The following is a 6,618-nucleotide window of genomic DNA, read 5'->3' as shown; positions in this document are numbered from 1 at the left end:
ATAGACCAATCAAACGCTGGAACTGAAAGGCCCCAACTTGCAAATCCCTTTAAAGATTAAAAGGTTCTCTTCAACACAAAGGGTGCGAAGCTGTTGTTGCTCTACTGTGTGCCAAGAGAAATGTGGTAAGCCAAGATGTGCTAAGCTGCTGTTGTTGTACTACGTACTGAGAAACAAGGAAATTCTGCAAGGAGTGAATTTGGGGAGTTTGGAAAATGCCACAGCAACAACAACAACCACAAGCTTAGTGCCCCCCATCTTCTGAAACAACATCAGAACCTTCTCTTCAGGGATCCTCTGTTTGCGAGTTCCAAACTGTTAGGATCTTCTCTCACAACTTTAGAACTTGTCAAGCGATCCTTCTCCTGCGTGTTCCAGGTTGTCCGAATCTTCTGAACAGACTTCAGAACCTTCACCTTCAAGGCTCCTCCGTTTGCGTGTTTCCAGACAAAGTACCTTCTCTGTGCTCTGGACTTCATTGTTCACCAGTGCTTTGTGTTCAAGACTGTGAAATGGATCTGACTCCTTTCTTCCCACTGCAGCGTGGCCAAGGTCTACAAGTGGAAGATGTCGCAGCCCAGATGCAGAACGTAACTATCACTCTTCCAAACCTCTTTCCAGAGACCATTGGCATTAGAGTGTATTGTCAGTTTATGATTATCTAATCTGCATTAGATTTTATATAGCTGATGTCAGTTAATAACAAATAATCTCTTGATTTATTTGTTGAACCTAGGATAAGGTTTACCTTACTTCATGGAATCTTCAGTTTATCTTTCCATAAGATAACGTCCATAGTAACATCCAACTCAGTCACTTGCATCCATCAATCTTTTGCACTTTATCCATTCTAGGGATATGCCGGTATCAAATTTTCATGTTGCGATTAATGGCTGCATTTAAATGAATTATTATATTATTATTATTATCATTTCTGCAGTTTAGCGCCATCTGCTGTCAGAGAGTGAAAGTGCGCTTTCATCCAGAGCGTCTCTCACATGTTCCGCCATGTGCTTCACGTCCGCGCTTGTTTACTTCAGAGTGTGCACGCGTCTTTCACACAGCATACAGCGTGTTGTGCATTTTGACCAGTTGATAGGAAAAGTATTCTTAAAATGCATTCAAAATTCTGAATAATTTGTAATATATAATTATTCATGGTATTTAGAAGTGCCCACGATAACAATATCGTGCATATTCATTACCGTGATATATCGCATTACCGAATACCGGCACAAGTCTAATCCATTCATTGTACCCATTTAGTAGTTGTTAGTTACTCTTGTCTATCCTTTTGTTAATAAAACCCCTTTTATTACACTTGTGTCTTCTTTGTGTTGATAATTCAGTAAGAGGCTCTACAAGTTAACGATTCTCTAAAATCCTTCAGATTGGTCGGACTACAACTTATTATTTAATATTTATTCAACAATCTTCAATGATTGTTCTTTACTGTCAAGGTGAAATTCCTGACTAGTCCCCCGTAAAATAGTGACCAAAATTTGAAATCACAACATTTAGTGGTGCCCCGTGTGAGGCTACCAAACATCTGAAAATCACTACACCAGCATAGTGCAAAAGCTACCTTTCAGCCTACAAGATAAGTGGATGACTGAAAAATGTAAGGGGGTCTGAATACTTTCCGTACCCACTGTACATTCAAACAAGAACAGAGTCCCTTTTCCCCCATTTTCTGTACTTGTCAACTTCGTTGTAGAACAAGCCAGAATGCGGAATGATCCTAGCTTTGCCGTCCCCTTCAAGCTGATCATTCAAATCCAGAACATCCCAGGAACACTAACAGAGCATCCATCACAGTTAACACAACAGATGTCTCCCCTCAAAGGTTGACGACTGGTGAAACTCAAGGACCCAAGATAGACTTAACCAATTTCTGTCCTATACATAAGAAACAACATCCTTTCAACAAATGTTGTGGGTTCAGAGAGAAATCCATTGAAGTTTGAAAGGCCTTTTTGAAGCAGAATGGGATTTGCTTTAAATGCTTAGCATCGACAACACATGTTGCAAGGAACTGTGAAAAACTTGTCAAATGCGTTGAAATGGTAAATGGCAAATGGCAGTGAAACACACCATTCTCTCCTGCATCAAAAATCTGTGGATAGGCCTGCTAAAGCTCAAACACTCATTAAAGAGTATGAAGGGGAGAAGAAAAAGACTCTTATGAAGATGATGTGTCTACCAAATGTACAGAAGTCTGCGGTAGCAATTTGAGTGGCAAAACATGCTCCAAGATCTGCCTCGTCTCAGTGTTTTCAAGTGGCCAAAGGGAGAAGGTAATCAGGGTTTACGCCATCATCGATGACCAAAGTAACCAATCTTTGGTGAGATCGAAATTCTTTGATGTTTTCAATGTGGATTGTGACAATTCTTCCTACTACCTCAAAACTTGTGCTGGGGTCTCCCAAAAGACAGAGAAGAGAGCATATGGATGTGTTTATTGATGAGTCTTTCTCTCTCTACCTACCTGAATAGAGTGTGACGACATCCCAGATGATCGCTCTGAGATTCCCACGCCACAAGTTAAGGTATTGCAGAACAGATCCCGCAAATTGACCCGGAAGTTTCAATCAGGATTCTGTTGGGAAGAGACTTCATAAAGGTACATAAAGTGATGAAGTAAATTAATGGATGCCGCGAAGCTCCTTACACTCTGAAGTTAGACATTGGTTGGGTCATAGTGGGCAACGTCTGTCTAGGCAAGGTGCACAAGCCTGATCGAGTCAATGTTCTTTTCCCCAACACCTTGGATAGTGGTCGCCAATCACTTTTCGAGCCATGTCCTACACTTATCACATCAAAGAGAATGTTTGTTATGAACCTTCAGGTCTTCAAGCTACGGCTGCTGTGAGGAGGCCTGTATGGGAAGAGGATGGACATAATATAGAATGGGATGTCTTCAAGAGAACAAAGGATGAGAAGTTAGCTCTGTCTGTCTGAGATTTGACTTTCCTCCATATAACAAAGGAAGGCTTCTACAAAGATAAAAGGAATAGCTGGCCGCCCTTCCATTTAAACCTTAGAAGCAACACCTACCAAACAACAAGCCACAGGCTTTAGATCACTTCATGTGGAACAATGAATTCACTTCATGAAGGAACATTTCTTCACACTCATGGAAAAGATACTGGTGAAAGGCCATGCGGAGATTGCCCTACCACTTAAGCAGCAGGATGAGTGTTGGTACTTGCAGCTTTTTGGAGTTTATCACCCAAAGAAGCCAGAACAGATCCGGGTAGTGTTTGATTCAAGCTGTCGGTACAATGGGGTTTCTCTGAACAACGTACTTTTGAAGGACCCAGATCTCAACAACAGACTTCTTGGGTTGCTCTTGCGCTTTAGAAAGGAAGCATTCACTATGGATATCCAGCAAATGTTCCATTGCTTCCTTGTCAAGCCAGAGAACAGGAACGTTCTCAGGTTCTTCTGGTATGAAGATAATGACCCGGAGAAGAGCGCCATTTAATACAGGATGAAGGTCCATATCTTCGGGAAGAGTCCTCCTTCTGTAGTGATTTATGGCCTCAGACAAGCAGTGAAAGTGGCTGAGTCAGAGTTCGGAGCAGATGTTGGAAGGTTTGTTGAAAGGGATTTCAACATGGATGATGATTTACAATTTGTTTGCATTCGTATGGCAGGCTTTTGGATCGTGGGAGCCAAAAGACGCATGTTCCCTTATCTTTGGAAGTGTGATTTGCGGAAAACTGCGTGGACGAAGTGAAACACAGAAGATGGCCGATTTGCCCATAGACAGATTCAGCACCAAAACCCCCTTTACTTACGTAGGGACTGATGTATTTGGTCCTTGGACCATTTCTGCCCGTTGTACTAGAGGAGGACTCGTGAACAGCAAGAGATGGGTGGTGGTGTTCACCTGTTTAACCATCAGAGCTGTCCATATTGAGGTAATGGAGTCTATGGACACATCTTGTTTCATAAACACCTTGAGACGCTTCATTGCCATTTGTGGTCCAGTAAAATAGATACGCTCAGATCGAGAGACATATTTCGTGCAGTGGGGCGTGCAGAGAACTGGACATCCCTTCCAACTTGGATGAAGCTAAGGTGACAAGATTTCTTTCAGAACAAGGATGTTCTTGGATCTTCAACCCTCCCCACGCTCCTCACATGGGTGGAGTGTGGGAGCGAATGATTGGGATAACTCTGAAAATCTTGGACTCAATGATGCCGCAGCTGGGACCATCAAGAATCACACCTGAGGTTCTCACAACATTCATGGCAGAGGTGACGGCAATAATAAATTCCAGACCATTGGTAACGGTTTTTATGGACCCTGAGGATCCTCTCACACCTACCACCTTAATGTTACTTACTCATAAGTGTGGTCTTTGTCCTTTGTCTTTAGTGTGGGGCAAGTCCAATATGGTAGAGGGGGACTTGGGTTTGGAATAATAACAGCTAAATGGCAAAAGGCAACAGCAAAGGAACAGCGACACCTGGTGGTGGAGGAGGTACACCGTCAGGAGGAAGCAACTAGATGCGCTAGAGCAGTGGTTCACAAACCTCTCAAAGAAGAACCCCCAGCACTGCACATTTTGTATTTCTCCCTATATCTGACACACCCACTTCAGGTCTTGCATTCTCCACTAATGAGCTGATGAGTTGAATCAGGCATGATAAATGAGGGAGACACACAAAATGTGCAGGGCTGGGGGTACTCCAGGACAGGTTTGAGAACCACTGTGCTAGAGCAGTCTCCCATGCCCACAAGGCCGCTGGATGAGGGGGGAAGGTATAGAACGGCGTAAATTCACTTGGAGTGAGCTGGGGAGCATGTAAACCAACAGGCTAAGTTTTATCGTGAGAGCCACATATGATGTGCTGCCCTCTCCAACAAACTTGCAGGTATGGTGTGGACAAGACCCAGCCTGCCACCTGTGTGCAGCCCCGGCAAACCTCAGACATATCCTGGAGGGTTGTAAGACCAGCCTGACACAGGGAAGGTACACATGGCGCCACAATCAAGTACTGAAGTGCTTGGCGGCAGCAATAGAGACCAAGAGATTGTCAACAAACGCCATCCCCCATAATGCCAAGAATACCTTACCAAAAAGGCAGTCCTTTGTTAGATGACTGCAGTGTAGAATTGTACCATCTTAATCTATCCATCTTACCATACTAGTCCTTTTTCTTATTGCTCCCCAGTCATGCATAAAGCAATTGTAAATTCACGACCGATTATTGGATATTGAGGCAAAAACCATGGACATGGATTAGGCCATGATCCTGGATTCTTGCTGAACCAAAATCAGAGCGTAACAATTGCTGCGTCTCGCTTTGCGCCTTTTTAGAAAGGTGTGTTTGAACTAAGAAACTGATGTTTCCTTCAGGCTGTAGATCTGCTGAATATCAAATGGTACCATAGCTTCATGTTTTATTTCTCTTCTCTTTACTGCCTAAGCTTTAATCCTGTTCCTATAGTGTGTGTGTGTGTGTGTGTGTGTGTGTGTATGTGTATTTGTATGTTAGACTAGTTTAAGTGTTTATGTAGTTAAAGTCATACTTGTATCACACCTGAGGTTGTTCATTGTTTGCTCATAATCGCAGTCCCTAATCATGCAGATTTTTGCTACATGCTCTGTGTAGTATTCTACAGTAAGAAAGTTATTTCCCTTAACCAGGAAATTAACGTTCTTAGAATTGACAGACAGTTGACCCTGAGAGGTCAAGTTATATCAAGGTAGATTTGAGTGATGCTCCTCTTTCTACAGCATAAAGGCCTTATAGATTATAATTAGATTGATGCAATTCATCTACACTTTGACTGTATATATACAAGCCTAGCAACCTGGTGGTCATTACTGTGTTTCACTCGCTGAGTGAAACTAAAGGTGTAATACTGTACATCAGTATTCATGTGTGATGCACACATAACTACATATATGCTTAAACCGGCTTTAACTCACAGTAAACCTTTTTTGTTATTCTTTAAACAAGTGCAAGAAGTTTATTGTTAAATTAGAGAAGCACTCACAGAAGTGCTTATTTAATGCAACAAGTCTTGAAGGACTGAAAGCACCATGTTTTAAAACTATGGGCAACTTCTTTGAAATAGGCAGACACTAAACTGCTTGAATTGCACTGGCATGCATTGGTTACCATGACAACAACTCACATAGCACACGCGACGCCATGTTGTAAACAAACCACCTGAAGCAGCTAAGCTAACACAACTTAGCATAGTTCAGACAGGAGGTAAATGAGCTGAACTGCAAGTCACAGAGTTCTACAGAGAACTGATACCTGCTCAACGAGAGAAAGCACAGAACGGATGCAAAGAACCTCACAGAATGGTGCAACAGAAGGAAATCACCAGTCTTCAGGAGGCTCTAACAGCTGCTGGACACCAAGCGCAGCTGGAAAAAGCCATCAGACAGGACTTGGAAAGAGAACTGTTTCACACAAAGTTACTGTTAAAAACAGCGTATGTGGAACTAAATGATAGAGACACCAGAACTAAGGCCTTAGAAGGCCAGCCGCATGCAGCCAGAGCTGAGGTCCAAACCCTGACTCAGCAATTAAAGAGAAGCTTGACATGGTTCAGAAAGAATTGAAACAGTCCTACCGACTGCGCAT

Source organism: Sinocyclocheilus rhinocerous, unplaced genomic scaffold (genome assembly GCF_001515625.1).
Source record: "Sinocyclocheilus rhinocerous isolate Xijiao unplaced genomic scaffold, SAMN03320098_v1.1 scaffold2382, whole genome shotgun sequence".
In the NCBI taxonomy this organism is placed as follows: domain Eukaryota; kingdom Metazoa; phylum Chordata; class Actinopteri; order Cypriniformes; family Cyprinidae; genus Sinocyclocheilus; species Sinocyclocheilus rhinocerous.
The sequence above is the reverse complement of the archived record's forward strand: the minus strand, read 5'-3'. Positions refer to the sequence as shown.